The 12,952-nt window shown below is 42.7% G+C and overlaps 1 protein-coding gene across 3 annotated transcripts in view; it reads left to right on the top strand.

Annotated features, from left to right (window-relative positions):
* Nucleotides 1–12,952, top strand: part of ncoa3 (nuclear receptor coactivator 3) — a 43,921-nt gene continuing 30,969 nt past the window's right edge. For all 3 annotated transcript variants that reach the window (XM_021313985.2, XM_012858324.3, XM_021313966.2), the window contains exon 1: nucleotides 1–102. The gene's annotated coding sequence lies outside the window, so the exon portion shown is untranslated. The remainder of the gene's footprint in view (nucleotides 103–12,952) is intronic.

The raw sequence follows: 12,952 nt of genomic DNA, 5'->3' as shown, positions 1-12,952 counted from the left end.
GGGAGTGTTTCCCATTTAAACAAACACGGTATTGCCGAAGATGGCGGAGAGTTTGTAGAGGCTTTAAAGAAGCTGGTGCAGTCAATGAAAGCGTCGAAGCCGGTAAGTTTTTTTTCTACCCGCCACCTCCTCCTCCAGTAAGTGGGTTTTGGTTCGGTCGCAGATCAGTCGTGGACCGGGACCGCTGTGTTTCAACGGGGTTTTCTTTTTTTTCTGTTGTTGTTGTTGCAGAAGCAGTTGGTGCTGCTTCGCTTCCGAGCAGGCTGTGGTTTTTTAAGCTACCGCGTTCAAGCGAGCCACCTTGACACTGGAAATGTGTCGTGGGATTTTTTTTTGTTGTTTGTTTGTTTGTTTGTTTTTAAGACGTCCGGAGCCGCGAATAGGGCCGTAATAAACACCGAACTTGAAGCTGATAGTTTGTCATTCTTGCTGGGGTTTTTTGGGGGTGTTTATAGCCGTTTCCATTTTCCGCTAGCCACAAAGTTTTACGAGACATTGACTTTGATTCGCTGGGGTGCCGTAGTCTTCCTCCTTCTACTCAACACAGCAAAAAAAAAAAAAAAAAAAAAAGAGAGAAAAAAGAGAGAAAATAAATCTGCTAATACGTGCTTAAAAAAAGCGTTCTTTACTCCGTTTTTGTATTCAGATATTTTTTAGGTGAGCCCATTCATTGAACGCCACACAGCCCGGGTAGCTTTGAGGAGCCAGTGTGCCCTGAGAGGGACCAGTTGTAGTTCATCTGCTGCTGGAATCATCTGTTTCCCTCCACAGGGGCTCCGAGTCCTGCGAGGACTTTAAAACCTATACCCAGATCATGTTACCGCCTTTTCAAATAGTGTGGCAAATCTGCGACCCAAAACAGAATATTGTTCTTTTTTTTCTTTCTTTTTTTTTAAATGCCACCATTTCTTCATTTTTTTTAAAGGTTGTCGTCCTGAATGCTCTTGGATCATTCAGTCCTGCCTTGTTCGCTGGTTGAAGGGAATATTGAACATGTAACTGAGGTTTTGTAGCTGTTTGTTACGTTGGGACAAATACTTTCACCAGAAGAAACACCAACAGGAACAATCTGACATTACACAAATGGGTGCTCTGCTTTAATCCCTTCTACAGATACGTACTGTAGGGGAAAAACAAGTGAATTGTCTTAATGGCTGTATTTTAAAATGATGGTGACGATCTGCCTGGCACACCAACTTTTGCTCTGACTAGAAAAGCGTGCATTATATGTAATAAAAGACAACTAAAACCCATTTCAAACCATTTCAGTCGGCAACTATAAAAGATTCTCCTCCAGCTCAGGTGTTTGTTTGTTTTTTAATTAAAAAAAAATTGACATTGTGATGTAAGGAAATAGATAATTGCATTCATTTGTGTTTTGCTTTCTTTAATCTACGGAGATTTTATGTGTGTATATAAAAAAAGAAAATTGTTTTTGTTTTTTTGGAAACTTACCAGCAATGCTTAAATAGGAAGCAGTGATTTGAGGGGATGGCACAGCAACTCTGGAAACCGGAAAGAAACGTCAGTTGCCAACTCACCTAAGTACTCAAGCAATAACTCTTGGGGAGAGAATAGATGGATAACAAAATCCTTGAATGCTTACAACATTTTTTTGCTTACAAAGTTCATCAACATTTTTTTTATTTTTTTTAAACCACAAGCCACATTATTAATTTTCCATATTGGAAAACTGGTCATTTGACTGCCAGTGGACCAATTAAACCTGGTCTAACTCAAGGCAGGGGAACTTTTCAAAGCTAGCCGGTTGTGTTTTGTTATGTTTTTAACAGTTTTATGCCGGAGCAAATGGTTTCACATGGAAGCCAATTAAACGACCCGTCACGGTAATTAGCCCTGCATTCATAAACTTCACCCTGATCACGGATGTTGGTTTACGACTTAAAATCATTTTGGTATCTTAAAAAAACAAAAACAAGTAGGGTACTTAGTGCACCTTGGCAGCTGGGATACCCACGGTAGCTAATAAGAATGTTTTTATTTATTTATTTATTTATTTTAGGGAATGTTGCAACCAGTAACGTCATATCCCATCCAGTGACTGGCCATTGATATTTAGCGTTAAATGAAGGAGGGGGGGTAAACAGAATATTCCGCATTTCTGTTTCTTTGCGTCCTATTTCCTTGTCTGCATACATAGAGATGACGTGAGAAGGTAACCAGAGGCCGTGATGATCACCCGCCTTGTTTTCACTGGTCACCCGCAGTTATTACCCCGCCCGCCGCTCACCGGCAGCCAAACTTGACCCGGCCCACGTTCAGAGCGGCCGCTCGGGGGGGAGACCCACGCATCTGTTATTTATTTGTTTTTCCCGGTCGGATTAGACGGCCGCGATTATGATGGGGCCCCATCACACGATTAGATGCCGCTTTTTATTGTTGATTAAAAAATGTGAAGCGGAGAGGCCGAGGTGCCCGGGCAGAGCGGCTGGGTTGGCTCTCGGCGCGCTCAGCAAGGCGCTGGGCTGAGGTTGTAGGAGGGCATTCTTGGAGAGTGCACTCATGTTGAGGTGGTGTTAGTCATCCCCCTGAAATGGTTGTGGTTTAGGTGTGCTGTTGGCGCTCTCCGCCTGGGGCCATCCCTGCTGGTACTTGCAGGCACCTACATTTTGACGCCTGTTTGCATGAAGGACTCTCTCCCATCACCCTGATTTGTTTTTGTTTTTTTGCTGGTACAGTCATTTAATAGACTGCTTATATGGTGTGAAGTGGGGCACATCACTGACGGGAGTCTTTACCTGTCTTTAGGGTTGGGGAGAGAGGGGGGGGGGGGGGGGGTTGCGTCGTATAAAAGACCATTACTCAAGCGAAGGTATGTGGTGGTTTTCTAAATGGAAGAATATTCACTGTGGGAACCTGTCCAATGGGCTGCTTCTGCTCCTTGTCTCGGCAAACGGAGCCCCCTGTTCCCCTATTCTCTGCTCCTTTATCTGCCACTTTCTTTCTCCCTCACACAGGGTGTCAGGCTGCGTTAACAATGAATCAATCTTTCGGGGGGGATTCTTTGACTGCAGATGGGGTGCAGAAGTGACGGCGATCCGCGGCTCCCGCTCTTTGTCTGCCATCCCCCTGTGTTTGCAATAATTCATTAACTTATCACTTTTTTTTTTTTCTCATGGGCCTGGGAGAGGTCCCTCTGTGCTGGCGGATCCTGATCTTATGTCACGTGATTGATTACACAATTAGCATAATGCTGGAGGTGTTACATTATAATGAGGTCATCTGTTTTCTATCTTCCCACATACGTATGATTGCGCTGGATGTATTTCCGTAGGAGAGTTTGCCACCTCGCTCCTTTCTTTCAGTAGAGTACGCTTAGAAATGCACCTAATGTTGGAGCCTGGGTGCTTAGGGAGTTGGGGGGGGGGGGAACCAAAATGCCTTTAGTAGCGTGTGTAATTATCCCATGGTGACCCTCTTCGATGAAAATAGCATTTTTTTTTTTTTTTAAGTTTTGGTTTCAGCAATGAGAGAAAAATAAGCCTGATGCTACTTATTGAGGAGAAAATCGCATTGGTCAGATCGGCTTGGGAAACTGAACCAGGACGGTTTTGTTTTACTGGATCCTGTTATCCTGAATGGCACCCTATCTGGGGGGCTCATTAATGAGGGGTTTCCCCACCCTGCCTCTGATATTGTGCTCCTTTTCAGAACAGAATCATATATATATATATATATATATATATATATATATATATATATATATATATATATATATATATATATATATATATATATATATATATATATATATATATATATATCTCCCTGAGAAATTCATGGGGAATAATGTGACCGAATTGAAATAAAGCAACTTGGAGTGCTGACATAGGGAAAGCAGAGTAACTGGGAATGCTGCATTATGCTTCTTTGAGACGCGTTCAAAGTAATATAGACTTCTGAATACTCCACTGTGAAACTCCTGAACTCTGTAGAGGACACCGCTGTCGTAGGTCTGATCCGGGACAATGGCACGTCTGCGTACCGACAGGAAGTGGATCGAGGGGGGGGGGGGGTTCACAGGTCCGGTCAGATAGTGAAGCTGGTGGTGGACTTCCAAAGAACTCCCCTCTCTATCCTCACAAACCCCGTGTCTGCTGTGGATCGCCTCCAGATCCTAGGATCCACCCTTTCCCGGGACCTGGGCTGGTTCTCCTGCAGAGGCTGGACTTCCTGCAGCAACTCAAAACAACCTTCAGCAGGAGCTGCTGGTCATCTTCTTTTTAGGGGTTTGTAGTTGTCGCTCATTATCCAGACCTACAGATGTTGCCCGTACTTGTTGGAGATCACCTTGAAACGCTGCTTGAATCATGCAGCATCTCCTGATAATCACTCAAACATGTATTTAAAGGCCTAACTTTTAACCCAACTTCGTTTGCATCCACAACTGTACGCATGCACGGGATTTGTCACTTTTCATGTGACTCTTGACACTATAAGGAATAATTTACCCTAAATCTTTCAGACTATTAAAATGAGCAGCGGCCACGCTTTCATTTTTAGCCGCTGCTGGTGTTTCCCATGGTGTCATTTTTGAACACCTTACAGAAATTGCAAACAGCTAATGATGAAGGATTAATTAGAACGCTCGGTTGCGTCCGCGTTTAGTGTCTCAGATAGGTGCTGATTTGATGCTTCTGTGGCACAAGAAACAAAAAACATGTCGTCTGAAGAAATTTGAAATTATATACATTTCTCATGAGGGGGGTGCATTTTTAAATGAGCCAATCATTTGTCAACTAATCATACCGGCATAGAACTGGCACCAGTTTTGTTTCCTAGTGAGAGGACAGTAGCTCTAATTAAATGGCGAAGGATGCTCATATAAACTATTCATTAGCACTTCTGACAGTTTGTGTCTCATTAGTCCGTCAGCATATGTAGAGCTGCACAGTCTCTTCTTGTGAACGTGTTACTTTGGTGTTCCATTACATAAAACAGAGACAAAATGCTTTCTCTGCTTGGGTTGCTAATAGTTAGCATATTATTTCATCATCTGAGATCTGGCCTTTGAGACGAATCGAATATCGCTGGTTTCAACAGAGGAACAAAGCAAACCGAGGCTTCCTGATTTTCATTGGCAGGTCAGAAATGATTTCTGCATGTTCTTTGACTGTGGATGGGGGGAAATTGCTTAGTCCTCATGTGACGTTGCATATCCTGTCGCTAACGGCCATGTTGGTAGGTAGAATCGTTTCAGAAACAGCTGAGTAAATTTGACTACTGAGAAGTATTTATTTTATTTTTCCAAAGCTTGCAATGGGTATTTCATGTTGGGTGAAAGGATGTTCCAACCGTGCAGAAGGTTCAGCTTAGTTTTCACTACATACCAAACATCTGAAAATCCAAAGGACTACAAACGGAAGAGTTGAGCGCTGATCGTCAGTCAGTCCGGCTTAGAAACATCGACCACGAGGATCAGCCATCAGAAAACAGAAAGAATCTGCTTCTGTTCATGATTTAGCATGCTGTGGTTAGCTACGCTATGCTAAAGCTCCACATGGTAAACCCTCGCTCTGCCTGCGTAGTTCCCTACGGTCTATTGTCATTTTTTTTTTTTTTTTTTTTTTTTTTTTTTTTTTTTTTTATTGTCTATTGTCATTTTGAGCATTGGCTGCATTGGCACGCTTCAGAATGGCATCAGAAATGTCCCAGTTATCAGTGTTGATGATTGTTACCGGCTTCATGATGGCTTAGTGGTTTAACCGTTGCCTCACAGCAATGTCCTGGGTTCTAGCCCCGAGTTTATATATACATACACAATGATTACACTATACTGAGAGGATTATCAGTGATATTTACTGTGGCACTAGCCAGATTAGCTTAGCTAATGTAGCATGTACCTGCAAGCTAGGAGGAACATGAACGTGTATGTTATTGTAATAAGGTAATCTAAAAAATCTAAAAGATGGTTACACATTAAATCAGTAATGGAAAAAAGCGAATCTAATGTAAAGTTAGAGAGAAACTTAAAATGGTAAAAAAGAAAACGAAAACTCAAAAATTATTTGAGTGTGAAGTTTAAGTCGGGGGTGGGGCGCTAAGCTAGCTCATGCTAGCTTGGCATTTAGCAGTGTTCAGCATTTCATCAAGTAAAGCCTGGCGGCCCACCAGCCATATACTACAGTGGGGGGGAAACCCTGCACCTAACACCCCTTAAACAGTTTCTTATTGGGACTTTCTCACAGAGTATGTTATCATCACGATGAATCACAAGATTTCTGTTTCTTTATAACTCTAACCAATTTCATCCTTTCCAATCCTACACAAAGATTGTTTGTTTGAATTTTTTTAAGAAGGCACGCTGATGTTTTCCAACATTTTCATTACTTGTTTAGCTATAGCACAGCCTCTCTCTTCCTAAATGTAAACATATGAGCGTGGCTTCATCACTTGAAAGTTGAAGAATGGGTGAGGAGCTAGTCTTTTGCATGCCTTCTTGATGACTGCCCAGTCTTTGTCAAGTGGCTTTCTTTTTTTTTTTTTTTTTTTTTTTTTTGTCTGCGCTTTCTGAATAGATCACATTCTTTGGATGCTTCGTCTTCATCAGAGTCTCGGCGTGACCTAAGAGGAACCGTGCAACAGAAACGATAACTTTAGTTTTGAGTGTCTGAGCGGTGGCTGCGAGAGTACTCCTGATGTCAGGGAGCTGAAAGGACAGCCCGATTGTTTCCCCGCGTTGAAATATGACTCCCTGGTCTTGATGCTGCTGTCAGGAACTTGTAATGGCAGTGTAGTGCTAGTCCAGGGAAGCAGTTTCTGCTCAGTAAATAAGGTTCTTTAGGAAATCACTGTCTTTACGTTGTTGGTTGAATTATTTCCTTTAATCAAGTGCAGATTAGCCTCACGCTGTTTCTTGGAGTCGGCATACATCGATATAAAACGCTGTATTTAGCCAGCTCATGTAAAGGTCACTTGTTTTGTTTGTTAAAAGGGAGCATACTGCTTGCTGGCCTGTCGGCGTGGAGTGAAGCTCAACAGGTAGGTTGGCTTTGTCCGCCTTCCTCTCTGGGGCTAAATATAGAAAGTTGCTGCTCAACAAGACATTCACGTTTTCACCGCTGAGCTATTTAGCTGCGTGGCCCAAAACAAGAGGGTGTAGGAGTGTGAAAGGAAGGCAGCTGAAACCAGAGCCACGGCTTGGTCAGGCCCAAGTTAAGCGGGGTAGTTTGCACTTTCGACTGTGTTTTGAAGTGACATCTCGTTCCTGCCTGGTAACCTCTTCTTCAACCGTCGGGATATAAAGCGCTCGGCCGGCCGAGCCACATGTGAGCCCGCGCTCGCCTCTAAAAGCCAAACAGGCAGCCTGAAGCAATCACCGCAGCCAATTCCAGTTTATAACCAGCAAGGAGTTGGAACACTTCTTGCTGGAGTCCTCATCGATTGGACAAGGGAAACGGTTTATTAGGAAAGGGAGTGTCAACATCATTGTCCCCCCCCCTCCCCTCCCTTTTCTGCCCTTCCTCTTTAACTTCAACTCCCCCTTTAACTTTGCTTCCCCCCATCCTGAAGAATGCTCGTAAACCGGGTTCACCTGAACAAGCCAGTGGGGGGGGGTGGGGGCGGACCCCGTGTCCTAGTGTTGGTAGTATTGTAAAACGTTAGCAAAGCCTTGTTTGTGTTTTGCTTAGGAGGCCCTTTTTTTTTTATATAAGAAAATGCTCTGGGGAGCGACAGCAGGGCTGAAAAAAAAAAAAAAAAAAAAAAGAGTTTGGTTTGTGAGATAACTACTACCAGATGCTCTCTCTGTCTGCTATTTAATTTAAAGAAAAAGAGCCTGGTGAGCAGGGACAGAAGAAGAAAAAAAAAACCCGGATTGTGTTCGTCTGGAAGAACTGTTTGAACCCTTTCTTAACTCCATCTACAATATCCCCGACACGTTCAGTTTTTTTAGCGAATGATAAAGATTTGGCAAAGTTTCCCTAATTGATATCGACTGCTACGTTTACAGCCTCTCAGCCCGTATGTTGGCAAGCTGGTGCTGCTCGTCAGAGTGGAAAATAAGTTCAAGTACAGTTGACAAAAACCATTGTCTTCTGCTGAGAACGTGTACAGTCACTCTGCTATACCGTTTATGCACCTGAGCCTCAGATATTGTCATAAGCCTTTATTTATTAGATTTTTTTTGCCGCGTTTTATGCGATACAAACGTAGAATTGGCGCATCTTCCCTGAAACATGGTTTTAAGTTTGTTGTGCAAAGAAAGATCTGAGAGGTGTGGTGCGCATTCTTTTACTCCGATTGGCCAAAATGAAAATCTACACAATGAATTTCCTTTTAGAAGTGATCAGATTAGAAGAGTCTGCCTGTGTGTAATTTCATCTCAGCATAAACGTAGCGATTCTGTAAAGGTCTACGAGGTTTGCTGGACGACGACGATGAACATACGGCACCTTGAGGACCAAGGAGACCAGCGGAGAGGTCAGGCGGAGGTTGTGGAGAAGTTTAAAGCCAGGCCGGGTTAAAAAAACAATATCCCAAGCTTTGAACGTCTCGTACAGCTCTGTTCACTCCAGGATTATTCTGACGATTAATCGGCTACATAATTACTTAAGTGTATTTTATGAGTAATATAAATAAAAGAAGAATGCAAGTTAGCAAATGATGCAATTCTTTCTTCTTTTTTTTTTTTTAATAACAAGGATAAATCGGCAGCTAAAAAGTTCTAGGATCAAGATGTTAAAAGTGCAGCTGTTTCCAATACATCAGCTGCCTCTGTAGTGAATAGTCAGAAACAAAAAAAATGCATAAAATTTCACTGCATATTACAGTCTGGATTTTTTTTAGATTACAAAGCATAATTCGTTATCAAACAGAACCCTTCTAGTGTATTTCAAGGCGAAGTTAAACTCTTTGTTTTTTTTTAAAGTCCACAAATAGACAATAAAAATAATTACACATTAATCAAAAAGGTAAACAGCTAATTAAAATTCAGGCATAATAAATACTGCCTTTTTTCAATCTATTGTTACCTTTGTTCAATAGAATAGAAATACCTTTACTGTCCCATAGTGGGGAAATGTGCGAAAAAAAGCTAAATTTAAAGTTGTACAGTAGAAGAGAAAGGGGGGGGGGGAGGACTTTGCAATTATTAAGTGATCAAGTCAAATGTAAGAAAAATCTGTAGTTGATTTACAGAACGATGTAATAATTTAGTCAAACGTTCGTTGTTGCACAAATTAATAAAAAACTGCAGACGTCAACAGAACAAGAAGCAAACTTTCTCTAAATTGACAGCTCTAATATACGTCTGCAGGTCTGTACTGGAACCTGCTCTTAAAGTCATTTTCAATCTGCAGTGAAGGAGCTCTGCTTTGTTGTCTCCAACATCTTTAACCTGCAGCCAGATGCGTTGTTGTCTCCTGTCCCTCATGGTTAATTTTACCTAACAAACTCACCCTGTACTCACAGCTGCACACGCTGCGCCCCTCTCTGTTCTAACATCATAGTATGGCCCTCACGACACGTTGACCAATCAAAACGAGCTCAGGTGAGAGAGAGGCGGGCCGAGCAGCGAGTAGAAGCTAATCTTCGGCAGCTACATGCTCAGTCGATACCAGGCAGCTCTTTGCACAGTTTTTTTTTTTTTCTGGTACATTTAAAGTGTCACTACACCTTTAAAACTTTAGGCCTCTTTGTCTGCGCTGCTTTTTGCCCGTTGCTTTTTGTCTCCATAGCGGATAACCACACTTGGCATCCATGTATTAGCAAGCTAGGAAATCATTAATATTAGTCGCCCGTCCTGGACACAGTTGGCTGAATAAATAAACAATGTAATGAAGCTTCGAGGCAGATAATTTTGCCTCGAAGAATTTTATGAATCAAGTTCCTTTAATCATTCGGTGAATCTTGACAGCCCTAGTTCAATCCATCGTCCAAAACTGAAAACAGTATGGCACAGCCTCTACTTAAAGGAGCTATAAGTAAGATATTTACTGTAAAATCAACCAAAATCATTCTCATTTGTCATCTGGGATGCAAGTAACATTACCTATAAATAATCGGTCCATCAACAATGTCTGTGTCACGTTTTTCTCTTTTCACACCTAGAGGTGCGGTCTGGAATCACTTCGGTTAAGAGAGTAGCCCGTGTTTACTTCCTGGTTCCTCAGCCAATCTTATGAGCTTTCCAGGGTTCCCAACACAGAGCGCAGCATTTGGTATATTATCTTGGCAAAAAAAGTAGCAACCTGCTAGCATGGAAGCCAGTAAGAGAGGCGGACCAGAAATAGAACAGATACATCATATACCTGTCCTGTGATAGTAAAAATTCACAACAGCAACACACCGTTTAAAAACGGCATATTAGATTGTTGCGATTGGCACGCTGTTGTCCTTATAGCTCCTTTAAAGCTAGCCTTTATAGAAGAGTGACGAGAAGACGGCTATTGCCAAAAGACGCTTTTAAGAAGTCCTCTCACCGGTTTCCACCAAGGGTGCTCTGATCTTTGAGATCACAAAAAATAAATAAATTTAGGTTTGTGTGGCAGAAACTAGCATTGCACACGGTGGTGGGAGCATCATGCTGTGGTGAGGAATACTTCTCCTCAACAAGACCAGGGAGACGGACGGACCCAAATGCTGGGAAATCCTGAAAGAAACCTGGGGCTGTGAAAGAGTAGAGCCTGGGGCAGAGGCACACCTCCCAGCAGAACCGGCGCTGCTCTTCCTGTGTTGGACGGGCCCAGTCAAAGTCCAGACCTAAAGCCAGTTTTAATGTGGTAAGTCGTGATATCAGCTGTTCACACCTGCTTTCCATCCAATCTGAGGGAGTTTTGGATGAAATGGGGGGGGGGGGGGGGCTGTGTAAAATTGCTAGAGACACAACCCAAAAAGACTTGCAGCTGTAAATGAAGCACAAAGTGATTGACCCTAGGTGACTGAAATACACGTCACACTTTTCAGATCATTATTTAGAAAATAAACTTGGAAAAGCATCCATCATTGTCCCGTGTCCATCACAATTATGCACTGCTTTGTGTTGGACCGTCGTAGACGATTGTTGTACCATGAATAAATGTGAGGAAGGTACTGCAAAGCAGGCTTAGATGGTGTTCTTGGGTTAGAAAATCACCTGAATTGGATCTAATGCTATGCTTGAGTGACGTTAAACTGAAGTACGCCTCCTTGTCAAATGGTAAGGTGGTGCATTTGGTTTTTGTTCACATTTTGCTCCTCCCTGTGCAGTGTCCAAAACGAAGCATTTAGTTGAAGTTGTGTGTGTCAGTGGGGCGCGGCCTCCGGCTCGGTCAGGATCTGTGTAGCCGGCGTGGTTGGCACGGGGTTACAGCGGCACGATTGGTGCAGGATGCGTGAGCGTCGCCTGGTTCATCTGCCAACTCTAGCTCTCCTTCGTGTAAGGAAATCACGGCAGGTCACTGTGACCGTGCAGACGTTTGCTAGCAGCACTGCTCCCCACGCCGGGTTTTATGTGCTGCTGCGGATTTGCTTTATTGCAGGCTGGAGTTCATTGAAAAGTGAAGTCATAAATGACAGGCCTCAACAGCATCATTCATGGCTCCAGTACTATTACAGCATGTCAACAGCGACAGATAATTTATTGCGCCTGGTTCTTAATTGGGCTGGGTTTTTTTTAAATTATTATTATTATTATTAACATTATTATTATTCTCTGGATGAAGTGGAAAATGTAACTCTCCCCTTTTACCGGTTTTTGTGCTCGCCTGGTGAAGTCACCGCTGTTGATGAGGCTTGTTGTTAAGGCAACCCTCTCATCAAGAGGTTGCTGCTCCGGAGCTCGCTCTGGTCCCCAGAATAGTGTAGCAAACATTTGCTTCTTGACACGGCGACCTTACACCGGCTTAAAATCATTTTGAGTTAGCAGCGAACAACACTCGTAAAAACCTGGACGTTAATCTTCTCTGTTTAAGAGAGAGGTGGTCCGGCTTTCACGAGCGATCATCATTTTCGTTAGGCTGATTTTGCTCTTGCTTGCTTGCCTGACAGACAGGAGTGATTTTTCTGTAGCCATAGGGAGGCATCCCATTTATTAAGCACCACCATATAATTCAATCTCACCTGTGTGCTTTATCAACCCTTTTTGGGTGAATTTTAAACATAAGTTTAGCTTAAATTCCCAAATTCTTGGTGGGTTAGAAAGACAGTTGGGGGTTTACACCAGAGGTATGCATCGCCAGAGTGAGGGATGACGCACATTCATTGTTTCCAGATCTCATCCCAACAGAGTCACTAGTCCAGTTGATAACTTTTTCAATTTCTTCTGACTGGAGCTCATTTACTTTTAAAGGTATATAGCCAAGCCACGTTAAATGCTTATTAAAAAAAAAGACCGAAAACCGTTTGATCATGATAAAATAAGGTTATATACACCAAATCTCCATCTTGTTAGTGTTTGATAGTCCTTTTTGAGGCTACATAGAATCCAGCAGCGGGTGCAATGATGAACAGACGAGGCGCCATCTATCAGCAGGATCACAGAACTACCATAATGCCGATTTGCTTAATTAATAAAACGGTATTAAATGATGCCGGACCGAGCCTGAGCCTCTGCAATGCCTCGCAGTAAAGCGGCAGCTTGGTGTGATAGAAGACCAACCATTATTAATTAAATACACCAACCATATTGGAACATTTACTCACATGAATCAGCTCTGAGGTCACATCTGAGCCTCGGCAGGTTTAGCGTCCGCTTCAGTGAACACCAACGTTCGTACTGTATTCCAGTCTTTTCCCTCTTGGAATCATATATTTTTTTTCCCTTTTTTTTCTTCTCTGGATCTTGGACCTTTCTTCATTGTTTCGCTGGGATGCTAATAGCTAATAGCTGTTAGATGCTTCCTTGTTTTATCCCCTGCTGCTCATGTGCAGTGTTGTACTTCCATTGTTGTTATAAATATACACGAAGGGCTATGGGTCGTGATATAACTTTGTTCAATAAAACTGAAAAGAC

This window comes from Fundulus heteroclitus, chromosome 20 (genome assembly GCF_011125445.2).
Source record: "Fundulus heteroclitus isolate FHET01 chromosome 20, MU-UCD_Fhet_4.1, whole genome shotgun sequence".
NCBI lineage: Eukaryota > Metazoa > Chordata > Actinopteri > Cyprinodontiformes > Fundulidae > Fundulus > Fundulus heteroclitus.
The sequence above is the reverse complement of the archived record's forward strand: the minus strand, read 5'-3'. Positions and strand labels throughout refer to the sequence as shown.